At 41.5% G+C, this 24,179-nt stretch overlaps 1 protein-coding gene across 2 annotated transcripts in view; it reads right to left on the minus strand.

Annotated features, from left to right (window-relative positions):
* The window catches only part of syk (spleen tyrosine kinase), a 138,755-nt gene extending 130,407 nt beyond the window's left edge, over window positions 1–8,348 (minus strand). For both annotated transcript variants that reach the window (XM_078214362.1, XM_078214361.1), the window contains exon 1: window positions 8,064–8,348. The gene's annotated coding sequence lies outside the window, so the exon portion shown is untranslated. The remainder of the gene's footprint in view (window positions 1–8,063) is intronic.
* Window positions 8,349–24,179: the final 15,831 nt, after the last annotated feature.

Below are 24,179 nucleotides of genomic sequence, written 5' to 3' on the forward strand. Positions count from 1 at the left end.
AGTCACCAGAGGCCAGAATTGAACCCAAGTCCCTGGCACTGTGAGGCAGCAGTGCTAACCATTGTGTCACTATGTACAGTTGTCCCAATTTCTAAGCTGCTATCATGAGGTGAGTTATACTCCTTTTACTGAGGTAGTTCAAGCTTTCTATTTTGACTCACCATGTCCTTAGACATTGCTTATTAGAATTGTAAAATTAAATTAATGAATTTTGTTTCATAGCCAGAAAATCAAATACAAATAATTATAATTGAATATTAATACATTGTGTAATATTACTAACCATAATGTTCATCTGCATTTTTATTTTCAATTGGGAATTCCCAACTATAGTGGCACTAATCATTTGGTGATGTTAATTATTAATTGGTCTTAGAATTAAACAAAGAAAACAAAAGGAATATTTCTAAGACAGCCCTATTGTAGAAACTGGCGGAGACTGTTTCAACAGATGCTTTGTTTCAAAAAATGCTTGTTTAACCTCTGTGATGTAATGTATTTGATATAACATATCCAAATAATAAACCCCATTCCACTAGCAGCAAACACAACTAAATCAAAAACTGATCACATTTTCTTCACCAATAAAAAGCTCAGTTGTACGCATCTTTCCATAATCCAGTTACAAAAATTATTATATATGGATAGCTTAGACACCATTTCTTAACATTCTAATTTCCATTCTCAGTTATGTGATACACCACAGGATGAAATTTCTCGAATGTACACAAAGCACCCTGAGGTTTTGTCTAATATAATATATCAAAATAAGAAGGAAATGCTGACTAGAAATTGCTGGTCGTGAATAACGTACATCAAGTTCTGGATATTCCAACATATTTTGGTCATATGGTTTCTTAACACCTGCAACTTTATCACGTAAATGTATTTTCTATGCAAATTGTAGAACACAGCTTACATCCGTCAAACTAGTTGTTATCCAATATAAATAATAATAGAAAATGCAGGAAATAGTCAGCAGTTCAGTTCATAGATACAGTGGGACAAATCAATTTTTTAAAGTCAATATTCAGTACGCAAATATTAGTTATTCTTCATCAACCTACTAGCCATTTAAATAAATTCTGGAGAAAGTAATAGAAAATTACACCAAAATTTATTTTGTATTTGCAAGTATGTTCTTTCATGGATATTGCATGGACTATTCTGTATACTAATTTCTAATCTTTGAATATTTATACCGCACATATTCATTTTGAAGTTGAATTTGTTACCAAACAGTGTGAACTTGCGGCACGGTAGCATAATGGTTAGCACCGCTGTCTCACATCGCCAGGGACCCAGAGTCAATTCCAATCTGGGTTGCTCTTTGTGCAGAGTTTGCACATTCTCCCTGTGTCTGTGTGGGTTTCCTGTGGCTGATCCGGTTTCCTCTCACAGTCCAAAAGACGTGCTGGTTACGTGCATTGGCCATCATAAATTTTCCCTCAGTGTACCCGAACAGGTGCCAGAGTGTAACAGTAACTTTATTGCAGTGTTAATATAAGCCTACTTGTGACACTAATAAATAAATTTTATTTTCTATTTTAATGCTGTCATTCAACTGTAACCAAAACAGCAAATTGTTTCCTTAATGGGCGAGGGTACTTGAAAATCAATTGCCCTTTATGCTGAAGAATTTTAGCATTTTCCAGGACATAGTTTTCATTTAAAATACATTTAATTAAATGCAAAAGAGAATGTTGCTGGGACTGAACCTGTGTCCTCGTTTTCGAATTTTGCACTCATTTTAGGAAATAATCTGTGTTTGAGAAATCTAAATAATCAACACAGTCCATTCGAATAGACAGTGAAAGTTTATATTTCTCAAGGAAACCACGAGGATCTGCAGAAGTGAATCAACATTCTGGGTGGAGCAAGAAAATGGATAGCTGGTGGTACGGTGGCACAGTGGTTAGCACTGCTGTCTCACAATGCCAGGGACCTCGGTTCAATTCCGGCCTTGGGTGACTGTGTGGAGTTTGCCTGTTCTCCCCTTGTTTGCATCGGTTACCTCCGGGAGCTCTGGTTTCCTCCCAAAGTCCAAAAATGTGCAGATTAGGTAGATTGGCCAGGCTAAATTGCCCTTAGCGTCAGGGAGATTAGCAGGCTAAATACATGGAGTTACAGGGGTAGGGTGGGATTGTTGTCAGTGCAGTTTTGATGGGCTGAATAGCCCCCTCTACAGAGTCAGGATTCTATGATCTGGAACCTTCTATGATCCAGGTTAATTAATTTATGCAAATTTTCTGGAGACCTTTTTGCATTTTGGGATCAGGGTAGTGTCACTCCCGGACTGAAGGCAAGGCTTGCAACAATACTATGACAGTCAATTTACCTCAGCAGTAATTAACATTTAATAACTTCATTTTTTCATGAACTATCTTTAAGAAAATAAATCAATAATTTGGAATGACATGGAGTTGGCTTCACATTACTCGTTTAGATTTGGTAGGTGCAGCCTAGATTGCAACCAGGCAAAGCTGTTAGCAGTCCTGCTTAAGGGGATAATCTGTGCCTGTTGAAAAGAGACATGTGAAAGGCTTCCTGCCAACAATTATCAATTTAAACATCTGGAAAGTACAAAGGAGGTAATTCCCATGCTCTAAACATTTAAATTAAGGTTTGGTGTGCTTACAAAGTGCTCAGGTGGTTGAACGGATCACCTTGTTTGAAATCATATGCATTTTCGTATTGTATTGCGCCATTAATAATAAATAAAATATAAAAGCGGGAAGCACTGAGCAGGTCGGGTAACATATCCATAGAGTGAAACAGAGTTAAAATTTCAAGGAGATGACCCATTTTTCCAGCAGCTGCCACATTGTGTTTTGTATCTGTATGTGATGAATCCCTTCAAAGTGTCTCACTTCATTTTCCCAAATTCAGGATCCTGCCTGGACCTAAATTTACACTTCGAGTAGCATTGGTAAAGACCCAAATCACTCTACAGTGCTACTAAACCGATACTGTGAATTCAACCTAGGTTCCCACTTGTTAAATACAATTTTGGGACTATATTGCTGTTCCTTCACCGTCCTAACAGGTGTACCTGCAGGAGATGGATTGCAGTGGTTAAAAAAGATGGTCACCAATACTTTCTCAAGGACAATTAGGGATAGGCAACAATTGCAGGCCTAGCCAGCGACATTCATGTTCTGTGAAATAATTAAAAGCAATTGTCTGACATGAAAGTGGCACGGTGGCACAGTGGTTAGCACAGCTGCCTCACAGCACCAGGGAAGCAAGTTCAATTGTGACCTTGGGTGACTGTGCAGTGTTTGCATGCTCCCCCCATATCTGAGTGGGTTTCCTTTGGGTTTCCTCCCACAGTCCAAAGATATGCAGGTTAGGTGGATTGGCCATGCTAAATTGTCCTTTTGTGTCAGAGGATGTGCAGGTTTGGTGAAGAAATGTGCGGGGAGGGGGAGTAAGTTTCAAAACAAAAGTTCGATTGCACCAAAGATCAGCACTGTGTCCCTTCCTTTTCCTGATTGTCATGAATGTTCTAACTGAACAAATGAGACCAACCGACTCAAGAACAGCTTCTTCCCTGCTGCCATTGGACTTTTGAATGGACCTACCATATATGAAGCTGATCTTTCTCTACAACCAGGGAAGTGCCATGGTCAATGCTACTTGCAGATGATATTGAGCTATGTGGTCTGGTTGATGAGAACATGACTGAGTATCTGAATTGCTGCAACAAGTCCACCGCAGATACCATCTCCCTGGCCCTACACTCAACACTGGAACACCTAGATAACAAGGACACTTATGTCAGACTTCTATTTATTGGCTATAGCTCAGCCTTCAACACCATTATTCCTTCAAAACCTATCTCCAAACTCTGTGGCCTAATGCTCAGCTCCTCCCTCTGCAACTGGCTCCTAGACTTCCTAACCTACAAACTGCAATCAGTAAGGATAGGCAACAACACCTCCTCCACGATCATCCTCAACAACAGTGCCCCACAAGGCTGTGTCCTTAACCCCTTAATATACTCCTTATACACTTATGACTGTGTGGCCAAATTCTGCTCCAATTCTATTTTCAAGTTTGCTGATGACACCACCATAGTGGGTCGACCTCAAATAATGATGAGACGGAGTACAGAAAAGGGATAGAGAATCTGGTGAACTGGTGCAACGACAATAATCTTTCCCTCAACGTCAGTAAAACAAAGGAAATAGTCACCGACTTCAGGAAGCATCGTTGAGGACATGCCCCTGTTCACATCAATAGTGATGAAGTGGAAATGGTCGAAAGCTTTAAGTTTCTCAGTGTCCAGGTCACCAACAACCTGTCCTGGTCCCTCCACCCTGACGCTAAGAAAGCCCAACGACACCTTTACTTTCTCAGGAGACTAAGGAAATTTGACATGTCCGCTATGGCTCTCACCAATTTTTACAGATGCACCATAGAAACCTTCCCTTCCGGGTGTATCACAGCTTAGTATGACTCCTGCTCTGACCAAGACCACCAGAAACTACAAAGGGTTGTGAATGTAGGTCCGTCCATCATGCAAACCATCCATTGACTCTGTCTGCACTTCCTGCTGCCTTGGAAAAGCAGCCAGCATAATCAAGGACCCCCATGACCCTGGACATACTCTCTTCCACCTTCTTCCATTGGGAAAAAGACACAAAAGTCTGAGATCATGTACTAACCGACTCAAGAACAGCTTCTTCCATGCTGCCATTGGAGTTTTGAATGGACCTACCATATATGAAGCTGATCTTTCTCTACAACCTAGCTGTGACTGTAACACTATATTCTGCACCCTCTCCTTTCCTTCTCCCCTATGTGCTCTATGAACAGTATGCTTTGTATGTATAGTATGCAAGAAACAATACTTTTCACTGTCTCCCAATACATGTGACAACAATAAATCAAATCAAATCAAAAGCACAGGAAGACAGGGCTATGGAAATCAGTAGACCAAGAGCCCAATTTATGGACTGTGCAGTTTCAGCTAAGGGAAAGGATCTGAGTGAAGGTTATTGGCAAAGACTTGGAGAAAATGAACAGGTTCAAGTATCTGGGGTTAGTAATGGCAAAACTTGGAAATATGGAAATTAAAATTAGCAATGGATTAGCTCTGGTCGGAGTAATTGAAAGCAGTGCAGTGGAGTGTTACATAATTGAAAAGTATTGTTAAAACAGAAAGAAAGAATCTTCAGGACAGTTGTGAGGCCAGTCTTGTTATATAGTGCAAAGATATGGGCAACATCAAAAGGAGAGGAACAATTTGTAGATACTAATGAAATGCAAATGCTGTGATGGATGTGCGGCGTACTGAGGAATGGTCAGAATAAGCAAACAGCAGATCAGTGAAGATTATGGGAGCATCCAGTAATGTAACTGAGGAGAAATTGAAATGGTCCGGTCATCTGTTGCAGAGAGAGGGAAGAAATATTGTGAGATGAGTGATGGAAAGGGGATCGCAGGAAGAAGGAGCAAGCCTTAAGAGCAGATGGAAAGATGCAATAAGGAGAGACTTACACACAGGGGGATTGGATGAGAGATGGGTAACTGACTGGAGACAGAGAAGGGTGATCAAGCAGTATTGTGGTGACACCAAGTCAAATGGGAGACGCCAAAAGATGATTTTTGCAGCATGCCATGGGGACTTTCAAATCCACCTGATAGCATTTCAATATAACATCTCACCCAAACACAGTGCAGCACTCTTTCTCAGCACTACAATAAGGTTTCAGCTTAGATAAAGTCGTTGGGCTTTAACTGATTGTTTTTTGTTTAAGAATAGAAAGCTGCTCGTGACCCAAATCGGACTGCGAAAGAGGTATTAGTTACTATATACAGGTGTCAAATTGAATGGTTGTAGAATTAAACTACATTTTGATGTTATAGTAAGAAGTCTCACAACACCAGATTAAAGTCCAACAGGTTTATTTGGAATCAGGAGCTTTCAGAGCGCTACTCCTCCACCCACTGATGAAGGAGTAGCGCTCCGAAAGTTTCTGATACCAAATAAACCTATTGGACTTTAACCTGGTGTTGTGAGACTTCTTACTGTGTTTACCCCAGTCCAACGTCGGCATCTCCACCTCATTTGATATTGTAGACTGTGTCTAGATATATTGGGATTTATTGACCAAAGAAAGAGTTGCATTTTATATTTTTCGCAATCTTGTGATGTCCAAAAGCGCTTCGCAGCGAATGAAATGCTGTGTTTTTAAGAGATGCTACTCTTGTAAGAAACGCTGTATTTTCTCTAAAGTTCATGAAGTCAGGGAGGGAGAGAGTATTTGGAGAAAATTAGCTTTAGAGTTCTCCAGGTTGTGTAAGTGTGATGGATGTGTGTGTTTTACCTGTTCTCAGACTGGCGCTTGCGTGAGTGGATGGTGAAGCTCCCTTTCTGTCCCATCTCTGGATTTTCTCCACATATTGCTTCAAGGGGCCCGTGCGGTATCAGCGCGTGTTTAAAAAGTGCTATCTATAGAGGACGGTCATGAAATTCTTGCTCAACTTTAAGAAACTTTGGATGTATTCAATCACGATAGAAGCACGCAGATGTCATATGAAAGCACAAGTCATATACTGCTTTAATGTTAAGGCGGCGATGCTGATTCAAGTTGCACAAACTGTGACAGTTATGTTGAAGTCTAGAAATGTGTATATCGTGTTAAAACTTTATGGGTTATGCTTTCATGTGCCGTTTACTTCTGTATCCAAAGTTAGTAAAATTAAACGCCCTCTATGTGTATATATGTGTGTGTGTATTTATATATATGTATATATATATATACATATCACATACACACCTCACAACCTATCTACAGCCTATGATTTCTACATTGGGCCGTTTATGATTATAAAGTCAATCAACACTCAACAAGTTTTACAAATGTACACGGGGAGCTTAAATATCATACAAGCAATATAAAGTGCAAATATATTAGCAGACTGAAAGAATTTTCAAACTGGTTCCGTTTAAACGAGTTATGTTTTTGTATCTGAAATGAAATGTTGTGATGAAAGATCTCCGGCCTGAAACATTGACTATTTCCCTCTCCACAGATGCTATCAGACCTGCCGAGATTTTCCAGCATTTTCTGTTTTGGTTTCAGATTCCAGCATCATCAGTATTTTGTTGTGTTAGAGTTTTGGATGTTTTTCTACGTACTGAATGTCACCCCCAAATACTATATGCGATTAGCACTGAAGCAACTGGAAGGAGAGCCAGTGATACCGAGGCGCCTAAAATTGAACCCTCTGGCCCTGGTTTTCCGCAGATTTATTTAATAAACAGTCTGTCATGGGATGAGAGTAACAGTTGCTTAATGCACTCTTTTAAAGGAATGGACACGGAGGAAGCGGCACCCACAACAGGGCTACACCTCCGGGGGTAATGGATCCTCCAGGTGACTAAGGATCCGCAGTTGCCATAAAGATCAATGTATCCTTTCCAGAGATACAGGGTGACCTTTTTCTGATTTTATTTCAGATTTCCAGCACTTTGCAAAAGTGCAACAACAAGATAAATAAAGGCGTTTAAATGCTAAATAAGTTAAAACTCCAAGTATTTAATTGGGTCAATTATATGGTCCATCCATGGTATTGACTCCCTTCAGTCTAAACATTTGCACGCGAGGTGAAATTTGTCCTGGCTGAATTGTCAACATTCCTGATAACAGGATCTAACCCGCCCTCCCTCCGGCTAGTGAACCAAACTGCCTTTATCACAAAACAACTTCAGAATTCATTCGTAGTCAAATACAAAACTACAAGTTCATCTAGGCCATGCAAACAATATCCGGGACAAGCCTCTTGTGACAAGGCAACTTCCCCCTTTCCTAACGTTGTAGAAATGTCTGGAGTAACGTGGGTCTAAAATTGGTACGTTCGTAAACCTTTAACGGACACCATTCTAAGCGGATACCTTGGGAAACACAATTTTGAAACCAGGAAAAGGAGAACATAAACAGAGAAACACGTTTTCATTTTTAAATGATAATTTGCTTTCAGAGCTACATTACTAAAAATGAACAAGTGTTAAAATCCACCATTTCCAATGATCTATTCAATAGCGTGCTTACCTGTGCGAATTTTTCTGGTTGAATCTATTTGCCACTCTCGCTGGACGATCCGCTCATATTAAAAAGTAATTAACAAAAAGATCCTTGTATTTATATTAGTACAAATTACAGAATGGCCATGCGAATCTCAACATAAACAGGGCTGGGATATGACACTACACACTCAACCACCCTAATTGCAGAGAAGGGTCAGAGAAAAATAGCGCAGACTATTGTTTTGATCCCTAAGGGGTGTTTAACCGTTTTGGATACTCGATGTTAGTCGAGAGAGTGAACTGCAGAAAAGGGCAATTACTTCCTCTTTCCATCAAAGTCCAGTCCCCATTCTTACTTCCTCGAATCACTTTATTCCGAAAATTTCCTACTTTCACAGGTCAGCAACTGACAAAAGCAAATATTGTCAGAAAATGCTTCCAGTTAATAATTCACAATCTTTACAATTACTCCAAGGGGGTAGTTTATCAAAAAATGTTAGCATAGTAGTTATAATCCAACTAGTTTAATACACGAGATCTCTGTCACCAACATACTGACTTTAACAAATCATACTCATAACCTTCTGGAAAGAATCCCCCCCAAAGTAACACGTTTAAAGCAGTGTTGTTTCCGCTTGAGGGGAATTGAATCTTTTCGAATTATTTTTTCTCTGTTAAGTATGTAACTTTTAACTGCTTAGTGCAAAGCAAGAGTGACAATATTAAATAAATCTATTTTTGTAACAGTCGTGAAGAGGACTTAATTTCAGTTTCTGGGTGATTCTGAGAAGGCCACATTTTATTGTCAATGTGGAGTTGTGCTGAGGTGGTGGGAGGCAATAGTTAAAATTGCCCTGAACACATCAATTTGATGTGAAGTGTTGCATTGAGTGCACGCCCTTAATGTGTTGGCAGGTACTTCTCACATCAAACAAAACACACTTGAAGATATCAAATTTGAAAATGACACATGCTTAAATTGTATGCCAGACTTGTACCTTATTGACTCAGTAACTCCTGCCCCTTGCCTTACCCAGGCTGCCTGTCCAAATATAGCTAGGACAGCTGGCACGGAAATCTGACTCCTACGCATGCGTATTTGTTTGGGGGTGGAGCGACACTCCCGCTGATACAAATAGACCCGCCCGGAAGCAGCAGCGCCTGCGCACTGATGATCTGGCTGAGCGCACAAACCACTTGTAGAAATAAATAGTCACATGCTTTAACTGAAGGCCGGTTTTCTTGCAAGTTTCTTGACCTAATGTTGCAACATTGCACAGATTGGCCAGCTTCACACCACAGGCAGTGGAGTTGAAATGGGAATTGAATCTCCACTTTAATGAAACATTCATGACTTGAGTGTACTCAGACTGCATAATTCAAGTCCTACCAATTCTAAAGTCTTTTGTGAGTGCTGTCAGATCCAATCCCCCACATTGTAAGACTGAGATCCTCTTTAAAAAAAGACACTGCAGATTCCAATTGCTATTGTGATGCTAAACCTCAGCCCTCTTTGTAGGGATGGTGTTGGTTACTTGATGTGTATGTTGTTAAGTTTTCTGTATGTCAACAACATGCAGAAAAGGGTACAAGCAAGGAGCTAACTTCATGTCTAGTTCTTAATGTGTCCACATTTAACACCCCACTGGGTCTATTGTCAGCTTGTGTGCCTTCTTAAATCACTGCGGACAGTACTGTACTCAGTTCCACATTAACCCTGTATGGTACCAGACCCTTCTACCACATATACCCTCCATTGCTGTCACTTTGAATGCACAGTAAGAAGTCTCACAACACCAGGTTAAAGTCCAACAGGTTTATTTGGTAGCAAATACCATAAGCTTTCGGAGCGCTGCCCCTTCGTCAGATGGAGTGAAAATCTGTTCTCCAACAGTGCACAGAGACACAACCTGTGTTGTGAGACTTCTTACTGTGCTTACCCCAGTCCAATGCCGGCATCTCCACATCATGACTTTGAATGCTGACAGGTCCCACCATTCCCCAGTGCTGCTAAGCTCCAGGCCTTAATATTGTTATTTACCCCCCAAATGTTTCCGTATGTCAAAAACTCAACCAAGAACAAAGAACAAAGAAAATTACAGCACAGGAACAGGCCCTTCAGCCTTCCAAGCCTGCACCAACCATGCTGCTCGACTTAACTAAAACTCCCTACCCTTCTGGAGACCATATCCCTCTATTCCCATCCTATTCATGTATTTGTCAAAACGCCCCTTAAAAGTCACTACCGTATCCGCTTCCACTACCTCCCCCGGCAATGAGTTCCAGGCATCTATTACTCTCTGTGTAAAAAATCTGCCTCGTACATCTCCTTTAAACCTTGCCCCTCGCACCTTAAACTTGTGACCCCTAATAATTGACTCTTCCACTCTGGGAAAAAGCTTCTGACTATCCACTCTGTCCATGCCTCTCATAATCTTGTAGACTTCTATCAGGTCGCCCCTCAACCTCCGTCGTTCCAGTGAGAACAAACCAAATTTCTCCAACCTCTCCTCATAGCTAATGCCCTCTATACAAGGCAACATTCTGGTAAATCTTTTCTGTACCCTCTCCAAAGCCTCCACATCCTTCTGGTAGTGTGGCGACCAGAATTGAACATTATATTCCAAGTGTGGCCTAACTAAGGTTCTATAAAGCTGCAACATGACTTGCCGTGCCCTGGCCAATAAAGGCAAGCATGCCGTATGCCTTCTTGACTAACTTCTCCACCTGCATTGCCACTTTCAGTGACCTGTGTACCTGTACACCCAGATCCCTTTTAAGGGTTCTGCTATTTACTGCATATTTCCTATCTGTATTAGACCTTCCAAAATGCATTACCTCACATTTGTCCGGATTAAACTCCATCTGCCATCTCTCCGCCCAAGCCTCCAACGATATACATCCTGCTGTATCCCCTGATGGTCCTCACCGCTATCCGCAAATCCACGAACCTTTGTGTCATCCACAAACTTACTAATCAAACCAGTTACATTTTCCTCCAAATCATTTATATATATTACAAACAGTAAACCACTACCACCTTTCTAAAATGATTATGGCCCACCCTTGAACCCCTTAAATGCTGCATAACTACTTCCCAAGTTTTGCCATGAGTTCTGTTTCATCTGCTTCCTGCAAATTGGTCAGTCACAGTTCCTCCTCCCATGCCCCTCCAACAGATTACATACACTACCTTTCTGCTCTCGGTCCATCCCGTTTGCATGTTCTCCCCATGTCTGCATGGGTTTCCTCTGGGTGCTACGGTTTCCTCCCGCAGTCCAAAAATGTGTGGGTTTTGTGGGTTGGCCACAGTAAATCACCACTTAGTGTTAGGGAGACTATCAAGGTAAATATGTGGGGTGACGGGGATAGGACCTGGGTGGGATTGTTGTCGATGCAGGCTCGATGGGCCAAATGACCTCCTTCTGCACTTCAGGGATTCTATGATTCTATGCAATGCTTTCTCACTTGCATGTGTTGCACTAATGCCCAGAGAGACTCGCCCCAATAATTCCAAGGATGCATCCATTTCTCAGCACATATTGATCGCCATGTTGGCAAGTGGCCTGCCCTTTAACAAAAGTAAAATATAAAACTTTAATGCTGTTCTGGTCTCCAGATTTCATAAAGGATATTGAAATTGATATTGAAAGCATCGTTAGGAGTGGCACGGTGGCACAGTGGTTAGCACTGCTGCCTCACAGTGCCAGGGACCTGGGGTTCAATTCCAGCCTTGGGTGACTGTCTGTGTGGAGTTTGCACATTCTCCCCATGTCAGCGTGGGTTTCCTCTGCATGCTCCAGTTTCCTCCCACAGTCCAAAGATGTGCAGGTTAGGTTGATTGACCATGCTAAATTGACTCTAGTGTCAGGGGGATTAGCAGGGTAAATATGAGGGGTTATGGGAATAGGGTCTGGGTGGGATTGTGGTCGGTGCAGACTTGATGGGCCAAATGGCCTCCTTCTGCACTTTATAATAACTCTATGATTGTATCAAATACTGAAGAACGTGCTGATAAAAGCTTACAACCAGAATTGAGCAGATGTAATTTTCAGGAAAGATTGAGCAGGCTGGAAAGCTTTTCCATTTATAGGAGACTTTAAATAGAAAACCTAATAACGGTATTTCAATTTATGAACATGCTTGATATACAGAAACTGTTTCCATTTGTGGCTGAGTCCAGAAGAAGGTGATACGAATATAAGATAGCCACTGGCAGATCAAGAACTGGATGTAGGGGAAGTGGATGCAGCAGCCCAAAGCAGTGATAGCATTCACACATTTGAGAGAAGGTTTGATGCATACACAAAGGAAAAGCAATATCGGGAAAGGGTGGGATGAGATAATTAAAGCTGTTGAAAACTTGTGTGAAATATAAACCCCAGCAGAAACCAAAAGAGAAAATGCTGGAAAATCTCAGCAGGTCTGGCAGCATCTGTAAGGAGAGAAAAGAGCTGACGTTTCAAATCCAGATGACCCTTTGTTGGGCCAAATTACCTGTTTCTGTAATTTGATTTAACTGCCATGAATTTCACACATTTGCTACGTGGTAGGTTTGCAGAGGCCAGATACTTGCAGAAGACAATCACCTCGTTGCTGAAGGGATCTTGACCAGATGCAAGATGAGAAAACACCACCCTTTTCCAGCATGTAGAAATATGACTGTCCCCTCTTCCTCTAATAACCAATGTGGCAGTTCAAAGAAGCATTGGGTCCATGGGTGCAGCCCAACAGCCCAAAACAAGTTAAATGTGGCGATGACACAAAGCTAGGTAGGAGAGTATTTTGTGAAGTGGACATAAGGAGCCTGCAAATGGATATAGGAAAAATGAGTGGGAAAAAATGGCAGATGGAGTATAATATGGGAACATGTGAAATTGTCCACTTTGGCAGGAAGCATAGAAATGCATTATATTATTTAAATGTAGAGAGTCTGCAGAACTATATGATACAAAGGGATCTGGGTGTCCTGATGCATGAATCACAAAAAGTTAGGATGCAAATATAGCATTAGGCAAATGCAATGTCGCTGTTCATTGTAAGGTGAATAGAATATAAAAGTAGGAAAATTTTGTTGCAGCTGTATAGTTGTGAGACTTTATCTGGAGTATCATGTGCAGTGTTGGTCTCTTTACTAATAAATGATACATTGGAAGCAGTTCAGAGAAGATTCACTTGATTGATTCCTGGGATGAAGGGATTATTTTATGAGGAAAGATTAAACAAGTGGGGCGTGTATCCATTGGAATTTAGAATAATGAGAGGTGATCTTATTAAACACATAAGATTGTGAGGAGACTTGACAGAGTGAATGCTGAGAGGATGTTTCCTCTTGGGAGAGACTGGAGCTTGGGGACCCAGTTTAAAAATAAAGGGTTTTTCATTTAAGACAGTGATGAGGAGAAGGTTTTACTCTCAGAGAATCATTAGTCTGTGGAATTCTCTGGCCCAGAGCATGATGGAGGCAGGGCCATTGAATATTTTTAAAGCCAGAGTTAGATAAATCCTTTATTAACAAAGGAGTCAAAGGTATAGGTGAAAGATGCATAGGCATGAAAGCAGAGTTGAGGCCACAATTAGATCAACCATGATCTTATCAAATGATGGACAGTCTAGAGGGGGCGAATATCCTACTCCTGCTCCTAATTCATATGTTCATGTTTGTTTGTTTGTAAATAACCATCTTAGTCTTTGTCATTGCTGTTGACATAGAACAAAGACATTTAACAGATGAATGATAAAAGCATCATTAAAGTCCCTGGCATGTTGTGAATTCACATGCAGCCACATTGTCATTGAAAATGGACTGTGCATTGAGGAAAAGGCGGCACGGTAGCACAGTGGTTAGCACTGCTGCTTCACAGCGCCAGGGTCCCGGGTTCGATTCCCGGCTCGGGTCACTGTCTGTGTGGAGTTTGCACATTCTTCTCGTGTCTGCGTGGGTTTCCTCCGGGTGCTCCGGTTTCCTCCCACAGTCCAAAGATGTGCGGGTTAGGTTGATTGGCCAGGTTAAAAATTGCCCCTTAGAGTCCTGGGATGCGTAGGTTAGAGGGATTAGCGGGTAAATTAGCGGGTAAAAAAAAGGGATTAGCGGGTAGGGCCTGGGTGGGATTGTGGTCGGTGCAGACTCGATGGGCCGAATGGCCTCCTTCTGCACTGTAGGGTTTCTATGATTTCTATGAAATCTTTTGAGCCAATAACTCTGGGGAGTTGCATGTAATACCATATCCAAGTAATGAATAGCCTAAGTAAGCCAGGGGTAGTCAGAAAAGATTGATGGTCCTCACAATTGTCTGTGCGGGAGCACTGCCAAATTGTACAAATTGAGCTACCCCAACAAGTAGGAACTGGTGATTTGCCTTAAAGAAGAATGCGCAGCAAATTGACTAATCTGGCTGAAATCGTGAATGGCTCTGTAGAGTGGGCCTGTGTAATAAAACTTGAGAACCATGCTCCCTTTCCCTCGCAAAGTGAGTGCCATTGGTATTATGGACTTGTATTGCTGATCTAGCTGCAGCAACAAATAAAGTTTTATAATTGAGGTGCTGTCTTCTGAGATAACACTCCTGGAAAGTCTCTGAATGTGAACCTGGTCTGCAGCTGCTGCTGGATGGTTAGTACTGCAGTAAACTGATACTGCTTGGTTTTATTTACAGCTTATTCCTGCAGCTCTTCCACCTGTATATAGAAACATGAGTAGGCCATTAAGCCTCTCAGGCCTGTTTTAATAAGGTGGGATTTCATTGTACAGTTATCACATCCAAGCTCAGCAATTGTCCTGAAATAAATGTTTTCAAGATCAACGCAAAATGTGGTGAAAGAGTCTCTGAGTGCGAATGAAAATATTTTGCAATACCTGCAAAGTCCCAGAATAGGGCCAACAATGTCACAAGCAATCTCAGTGAGCAGCATCCATTTGACAAAGCAATAAGATCAGAATAAATAGGAGCAGGAATAGAATATAGGGCCACCTGAGCCGGCAGCAACATTTAGTAAGATCACGGCTGATCTTTGACCTCGGCCACCCATGTGATTCTCATATTCCTTGATACTAAAACTTTTAGAGTTCAAAAATCTGTCAATCTCAGTCTTGAACATACTCAACAACTGAACAGTCTGTAATCATTTCAATGGGCCCATGAGGTTGGCCTCTTAAAGTATGAGCTCTCTGATTGAGGTTATAATTGTCTGCCCAAACAGGGAGCCTCACCTGTATATAAAAATGGGAGTGTCAGGTCCACTGGCATTCCTGATTCTGACCTTGTACTTGAAGCACTCTAGCAGTGGACTAGAGTTTGTAAATAAAGGGAATCTGGTGAAGGGACACCGGTCTCTGAGGAATTATTTTGAATCCTCTGGGCCAGAGAATTCCAAAATTTCACAGTTCTGTGAGTGAAGAAATATCTCCTCATCTTAGCATCTTGGCTGACTGATTATCCTGAGTCTATGACCCTTCATTCTAGATTCTCCAGTCAGCCGAAATTTCTCTCAGCATTTACCCTATCAAACCCTATCAGAATCTCATGCCAAAATGCGATCACCTCTGATTCTTCTAAACTCCAAGGTGTACAGACCCCATGTGCTCAATCTCTCTGTACAAGGTTTCAAGGCCAGGCAAGAAATTTCTGACAAGGATACATTTAATATGGAGATATCTGCATAATTTATTAAGTAACAAACATTCTAGTTAACAAATGAAGGTGGTCAATATCCTAGGGTTTAAATGTTTCTTGCTTCCCACGAACCCCAGTGGCTCCAGACAGCTCATGACTTTTTTCCCCTTCTCTCCCTATGTCTTCAAATCTGTGCAAAGTGGACCTTCAAGTGAGTTCTTTTATCCTCAGCATCCAGGGGTCTTGGCTGTGTTCTAATATTGCTGTCATGATTTGATATTATTCCATTTGTCAATAGTAATGGATCCATGAAGATGATACCCTCAAAACTTAAATCGTCAAATCTTTCCTATATAGCCATTTATTGGACTTAATAACCCATATACTCATGTCTTTATATCTCCAAAGTGCATTGATCTACATTTCAAAGCATATTTTTTGATCACAACTGGTAACCGTTTGGAACGTCTGTTCCTACTTGCCTTTTTCTATTCACAGTACCCCATCAGCATGTGTTACAGCATGACTTCAATTTGACTCAAGTCATGAAGGCCATATGTCTTAAGCATACATTTAAAATTAACCTTTCATTTAACAGAAACTCATGCAACATACAAAATGTGGCAAAAGGAATCCGTAACACACAAAATATAAATGAGGTATTTTTAAAGGTTCAAAAAGTATAAAATGATTCATATTTCCTCCATCTTCTCAAGAGGATAATCATAGAAATCATAGAAATCATAGAAACCCTACAGTGCAGAAGGAGGCCATTCGGCCCATCGAGTCTGCACCGACCACAATCCCACCCAGGCCCTACCCCCACATATTTACCCGCTAATCCCACTACTCTAAGGGGCAATTTTTAACCTGGCCAATCAACCTAACCCGCACATCTTTGGACTGTCGTCTCAGCAATCAATTTCAAGAATCTTCATTATACTGCCCCTGGGACAACAGGATCATTCCTTTGGTACAATTGCAACAAGGCATATTTACTCTTGTGCTCCAAATCCCTTGCAATAGAGTCCAGCATGCCATCTGCTTTTCCAATTGCTTACATGCTGCCTCTTTGTGTTTCATTTTCTCTGAACATTAACACTTAACATATTAGAGAGAGAGGGAGGATTGTTATGGGAGATTAAAAGGCCCAATGTGTCATATGGTCTCAATCTGATGTCTCTCTGTCTCAAAATTATTCAATACCGGCTCGGAGTGTGTGCATCACCAAAATCAAACACACGCCGCTGTTCTTTACATCCAACAGTAGTGGGGAGTTGTGCGTGGAGTCTGAAGAGATAGGAAAGGCACTAAATGAATATTTTTCATCGGTATTCACACTGGAGAGGGACAGTGTTGTCAAGGGGAGTACTGAGATGCAGGCTGTTGGACTGGTTGGGATTGATGTTCATAAGGAGGAGGTGTCAGCAATTCTGGAAAGGGTAAAAATAAATAAGTCCCCTGGGCCGGATGGGATTTATCCTAGGATTCTCTGGGAGGCTAGAGAGGAGATTGCAGAGCCTTTGGCTTTGATCTTTGTGTCGTCACTGTCTACAGGAACAGTGCCAGAAGACTGGAGGATAGCAAATGTTGTCCCCTTGTTCAAGAAGGGGAGTAGGGACAACCCTGGTAATGATAGACCGGTGAGCCTTATTTTTGTTGTGGGCAAAGTATTGAAAAGGATTATAAGAGATAGGATTTATAATCACCTAGAAAGGAATAATTTGATTCGGGATAGTCAGCACGGTTTTGTGAAGGGTAGGTCGTGCCTCACAAATCTTATTGAGTTCTTTGAGAAGGTGACCAAGAGGTGGATGAGGGTAAAGCGGTTGATGTGGTGTATATGGATTTCAGCAAAGCGTTTGAAAATACGGACATGTGGGATTGAGGGTGATTTCGTGGTTTGGATAAGAAATTGGCTAGCTGTAAGAATGATGTGGAGATGCTGACTTTAACCTGGTGTTGTGGGACTTCTTACTAGCTGTAAGAAAACAGAGGGTGGTGGTTGATGGGAAATATTCATCCTGGAGTTCAGTTACTAGTGGTGTACCGCAAGGATCTGTTTTGGGGCCACTGCTGTTTGTCATTTTTATTATAATGACCTGGATGAGGGCGTAGAAGGATGGATTAGTAAATTTGCGGATGACACTAAAGTCGGTGGAGTTGTAGACAGTGTGGAGGGAAGTGGCAGGTTACAGAGGGACATAGATAAGCTGCAGAGCTGGGCTGAGAGGTGGCAAATGGAGTTTAATGCAGAAAAGTGTGAGGTGATTCACTTTGGAAGGAGTAACAGGAATACAGAGTACTGGGCTAATGGGAAGATACTTGGTAGTGTGGATGAACAGAGAGATCTGGGTGTCCATGTGCATAGATCCCTGAAAGTTGGCACCCAGGTTGATAGAGTTGTTAAGAAGGCGTACGGTGTGTTAGCTTTTATTGGTAGAGGGATTGAGTTTCGGAGCCAGGAGGTCATGCTGCAACTGTACAAAACTCTGGTGTGGCCGCACTTGGAGTATTGTGTACAGTGCTGGTCGCCGCATTATAGGAAAGATGTGGAAGTGTTGGAAAGGGTGCAGAGGAGATTTACCAGGATGTTGCCTGGTCTGGTGGGAAAATCGTATGAGGAAAGGCTGAGGGACTTGAGGTTGTTTTCGTTAGAGAGAAGAAGGTTAAGAGGTGACTTAATAGATAGGGTGGATAGTGAGAGCCTTTTTCCTCAGATGGTGATGGCTAACACGAGGGGACATAGCTTTAAATTGAGGGGTGAGAGATATAGGAAAGATGTTAGAGGTAGGTTCTTTACTCAGAGAGTAGTAAGGGCGTGGAATGCCCTGCCTGCAGCAGTAGTGGATTCATCAACATTAAGAACATTCAAATGATTATTGGATAAACATATGGATGATATTGGAATAGTGTAGATTAGAGGGGCTTTCGATTGGTTTCACTGGTCGGCGCAACATCGAGGGCCGAAGGGCCTGTACTGCGCTGTAATGTTCTATGTTCTATGTTCTAATAGTTGCTCAATATTTTAAAAATATTCAGTTTTTCTAGTTGTCCTTAAAAAATAAATAACTTCACATTTCCCCATATATACTCCATCTGCTATGTTCTTGCTACTCACTTAACCAATCTATATTTGCAGACTCTGTTCTCCATACAGCTTACTTTTTCATCTAGCTTTATTTCATCAGCAAATCTGGACACAACACACTCAGTCCTTCATTCATGTAATTAATATAGTTTGTAAATAGCAGAGACCACAGCACCTATCCTTGTGACACTACACTATATAACAGCCAGCCAACCTGTAAGTAATCATTTTTTTTCTTACCTTCTGGTCTCTGTCATTTCACCAATTCTATATTTGTGTTAATATATTACTCACAACCCCTTGAGCCCTTATCTTGTGTAACAATCTTTTGTGGGACACCTTATTGAAGGCCTATAGAAAATCCAAATATTCTACCTCCACTAGTTTCCATTTATCTATCCTGCTAGCTATATTGTCAAAACACTCCAATAGATTTGTCAAACACAATTTTCCTTTCACATTCCTTGTCATGTTATAATTTTTTAAGTGCCCTATTACCACCTTGTTAATAATGGATTCCAGCATGTTCCTGAAAACTGATACAACCCCGACAGTGCAGAATAGGCCATTCGGCCCATTGAGCCTGCACCGAGACCACTACCTCCTGGACCCTATCCTTGTAACTCCATGAATTTACCCCACTAATCCCCTGACACTGAGGGGTAATTTAGCATGGCCAATCAACCTAACCTGCACATCTTTGGATTGTGAGAGGAAACCTGAGCACCCAGAAGAAACCCATGCAGACTTGGGGAGAACATGCAGACTTCATACAGACAGTCACCCAAGGCCAGAATTGAACCTGGGTCCCTGGCTCAGTGAGGCAGCAGTGCTAACAACTGTGCTGTCCCATGGTGATGTCAGCCTAACTGGTCTACAATTATCTGTTTTATCTCTCTTTCCTTTCTTGGATAGCAGTGATCTGTGGAAAGTTGGTGGTCTTTGTAGCTGCTTCTAATTTTCAAGTAGCAGCTTGATTCGTCACGCATTGATAACATTGACACCAGCTATCATAGCACCACCTACAGGGGAAAGAAATTCTGCAGATACTTACAGTGAGTTTTCTATGGAATTCAAGTTTTGAGCATTGGATTGAATATTTTATATATATAATTATGTTTTAAACATAAAGTTACTATAAAGAGGAAATTCAGCTGATACTTAAATTAATATATCATCCAAGTTCGTAGAAACATTTCAGACACGTAGTCCTGAGTGTCATACATTGGCTAGACTCAGCAACTACTTGCAGACTCAAAGCAGTTCTATTAAAGTAGTGCATCCCAAAGTCATAGGGCAGGAGTTTCCGGCTGTGCTCACCCCAAGTCCAGAAAATCCCGTCCGAAGTCAACGGACCTTTCCATGGCAAAATTCCATCCGTAGACTTAATAGGAAAAACCATAAAATGGCTAATTATGAAAGAAACATAGACATCTCTAAAAAATGCAACAACTAACACACCATCCTGTCAACACACATGCAGTCAACACACTACTCTGATTTGGAAAAGTATTGCCGTTCTTTCAATGTTGTTGGGTCAAAATCCTGGAATTCCCTCCTTCAAAGGACAGTGAACTGCTGTGGTTCAAGACGGTGGCACTTCTCAGCCTTTTGGCTAAGATCAAAGTGTCAGATCAAGCATGAGATCAGTTGTAATGTCTGTTCTTGTCTACTTGGATTTAGTATGTGTCTCATGAATTGGATTCAATTTGAATTGTATTTTGGAGCAAGCAAGGAGATGGATTAAGGACTTGCATGGTCCACTTTGTGCATTTGCCTTGTAACTCTGAGAAAGGAACATATTTTTTTAAACAAGGTGGCTCACCACAACCTTCTCAAGGGCAATTAGGGATGGGCAATAAATGCTGGTCTCACCAACGATGCCCCAGTCCCATGAAAGAATATATTATTAAAAATGTGGACACATGTGAATAGGAAATTAGTATAATTGCTGGCATAGAATGCTTCATTCATAGAATCACTACGGTGCAGAAGGAGGCCATTCAGCCCATCTACTCTGCACTGACTCTCTGACAGATTATCCCACCCAGGCCCTATCCATAACCCTACATATTTATCCTGCGAATTCCCCTAACCTACACATGTTTGAACATTAAGGGGCAATTTAGCATGGTCAATCCACCTATCCTGCACATCTATGGACTGGGAGGAAACGGGAGCACCTGGGGGAAATCCACGCAGACACGGGGAAAATATGCAAACTCCACACAGTACAGACAGTCAACCAAAGCTGGAATTGAACACAGGACCCTTGCGCTGTGAGGCAGCAGTGCTAACCACTGGGCCACCGTGCCTCCCAATGGTGGATGTGAACGTACTAATTTTATTGCATTGATATATCAAATTAGCCTGACTTTCATATTAATAAACCAGTAAGTTAATAGAATGGCAAATCAATAAATTAATAGATTAACAGGGACATTTGGCCCAAGAAATCATTGGGTTGGAAGATGCAACTTGCGTAGTTAGACATGTGAGCCAAAAAGTGGCACTATGAGGCACAGTAGCACAGTGGTTAGCACTGCTGCTTCACAGCTCCAGGGTCCCGGGTTCGATTCCTGGCTCGGGTCACTGTCTGTGTGGAGTTTGTACATTCTCCTCGTGTCTGCGTGGGTTTCCTCCGGGTGCTCCGGTTTCCTCCCACAGTCCAAAGATGTGCGGGTTAGGTTAATTGGCCAGGTTAAAAATTGCCCCTTAGAGTCCTGGGATGCGTGGATTAGCAGGTAAATATGTGGGGGTAGGGCCTGGGTGGGATTGTGGTCGGTGCAGACTCGATGGGCCGAATGGCCTCCTTCTGCACTGTAGGGTTTCTATGATCATTTCTATGATCACTATACCTTCTCAATGAAACCACTTTTGCCCTCTTCAATTATTACCCCTGAACACTCAAATGTGGATTCCTACTCAAACGCTAAATAAATAAATCAAACATTCCTTCATAATGAAAACACATTTCCCTTTATTTCTTTGGTTACATGTGCATCGTCCAAGTCCCTCACCAATAATGCTCTTGATGGGGCAATTTTTTCTTGTTCGCTCACTGGTTAGGCACAGTGCCTCTAAAATACCCTTCACCTGATAACATCTCTAGGTGCATTGGATTGGTTAGTTTGACTACCACATCCGCCTTTCCTTTTCAAGGTTCTTAAATGAATCATCCCACCTCTTATTCAACTCCCTGTTGAACCCATCCAGTCCAAGGTGCCAAGACAGGCCTAACCAAAGACATGAATATCATCCTCTGTCTGTCCCTTTGGCTGAGAATGAAAGAAGAGCTGGGCAGACTGCCAATGAGCCCGGGGAAAATTAATCAGTACAATAATTAAGAACTACTTAGGCAACCTCTTTGCTTTTTTATTCAGCTAGATTTCACAATCAATCTGAACCAACAGAAACAGTAGGAACAATTCCAAAATGTAACACATAATTTTCTGAATACTGAAAGGGTGCTTGATAGGATGCAATGTCCACTCATCAAAGATTCTGTTTCGGGAATTGTCCATTTAATGGACTGACATTTAGTACTCTTACCGAGGAGAACACTTTACTCATGACATGGAGTGGCCCTGCTTCGTGAAGATACCACACCAGGTTGCCCCCTCATCACTGTTATTCACCATGGTAACTGAGTCACTGGCAGTGAAGAGCTGGCTTGGGCACTGTTTGAGTGATAGCATAGAAGAGAACATTTCCTTGTGTAAATATCTTGAACTTCTCAAATCCATTAAATTCACTTTTCAAAGTCTTCAAACATATCAACACATTTATTTGGTGGTTAGAGCAACAACAAAATAAATTTTGAGACTTAAAAGGACAGTGCATCATGGACAAAGGATTTACAAGCTTTGGCTGGTGATGTTCATGAATATATAATGCAATAATGCATTTTGATAGATCGATATTCTTGCACTGTTTGAAAGCCTCAAATATCATGCAGTAACTTCCATGGACACCCATTTCCAGGTAATAAGTAGACAAAGATTAGCAAGGTAAGGGGCTTACCATTTTTAAAGATCTCAATCTTCAAACTGCTATTCTCCAGAATGCCAGCAATCAGGCCTGTGGCGGCAGGTCTGTCAGTGGAGGTAGATGAGAGGTTCCAATCTGTGCCAATAGTGGATCGAGGACTTCTTAATTGCCCAAGCTACCATTATAATGAACCTAAAGATCTTATCAGGTGAAGAGTATTTTGGAAGCAATGTGCCTGACCAGTGCTAAGGCAGAATGTCGAAGAAAAATTGGCCCATGAGGAATATTACTGGTGAGGATCTTGTATACGTATGAACCTATGAATGAGGAGCAGGAGTAGGCCACATGGCCTCCCCAGCCTTGTCCACTATTGAATAAGAGCCATGGTTGGTCTGATTGAACTTCAACCCCACATTACTGTCTACCCTGATAACTTTTCACCCCCTTGCTAATCAAAAATCTATGTGTCTCTGCCTTAATAGTATTCCATTGCCTTTTGAGAACGGAAATTCCAGACGCTCACAACCCTCTGAAAGAAAGGAAATTCTCATCATCTCTAGTTTAAATGAGTGACATCTTTATTTCTGAACGGTGACACTAGCTCTAGATGATGCTCAAAGCTATGAAGGGATAGTGTTTTTATCATGAAGGAAAGTTTGATTTATTTATTTTTCTTACAACCTGGAGTTTCAATCAGAATCGACATTCGCATGTTCAGGCATTTTCCATCTCTGATCTGTTACTTTCTTTTTGTAAACAATACGAGTTTTATTACACCTGTGAATATTATGATATCTGTTGGCCGTGTGGTTTCTTTGCTTACTTTCTCTGCTTTTAGCACAGCATAAAATGGCAAGTTTGCTATTGTTGTTTCTGTAGTCATAAGCAACCTTCAGAGACTTCAATGTATCTGTTTTTTAGAACTAACTTATAGATTTGAGGTCAGACCAAATTAGGAACTTTGAATGAACCAAATTGAACTACTTTAGGTGTGTACATATAACTGTGCATCAATTTGAAACCTTCATATTTCATTGAATCATAGAAATGCTACGGTACAGAAGGAGGCCATTCAGCCTATCGAGCCTGCACCGACAACAATCCCACCTCGGCCCTATCCCCATAACCTCACATATTTACCCTGCTAATCTCCCTAACACTCAGGGACAATTTAGCATGGCCAATCCACCTAACCTGCACATCTTTGGACTGTAGGGGGAAACCGGAGCACCCGGAGGAAACCCACGCAAACATGGGGAGAATGTGCAAACTCTACACAATCACCCAAGAACAGAATTGAACCCAGGTCCCTGGTGCTGTGAGGCAGTAGTGCTAACCACTGTGTCACCATGCCACCGTGCCGTCCCATATTGGAATGTCTTTTCAAAAATAGCACACATTGTGACTATGGGTCTTTGTGGTGAGATTGGTACTGCCATTCATTATA

This window comes from Mustelus asterias, chromosome 6 (assembly GCF_964213995.1).
Source record: "Mustelus asterias chromosome 6, sMusAst1.hap1.1, whole genome shotgun sequence".
NCBI classification, from domain to species: domain Eukaryota; kingdom Metazoa; phylum Chordata; class Chondrichthyes; order Carcharhiniformes; family Triakidae; genus Mustelus; species Mustelus asterias.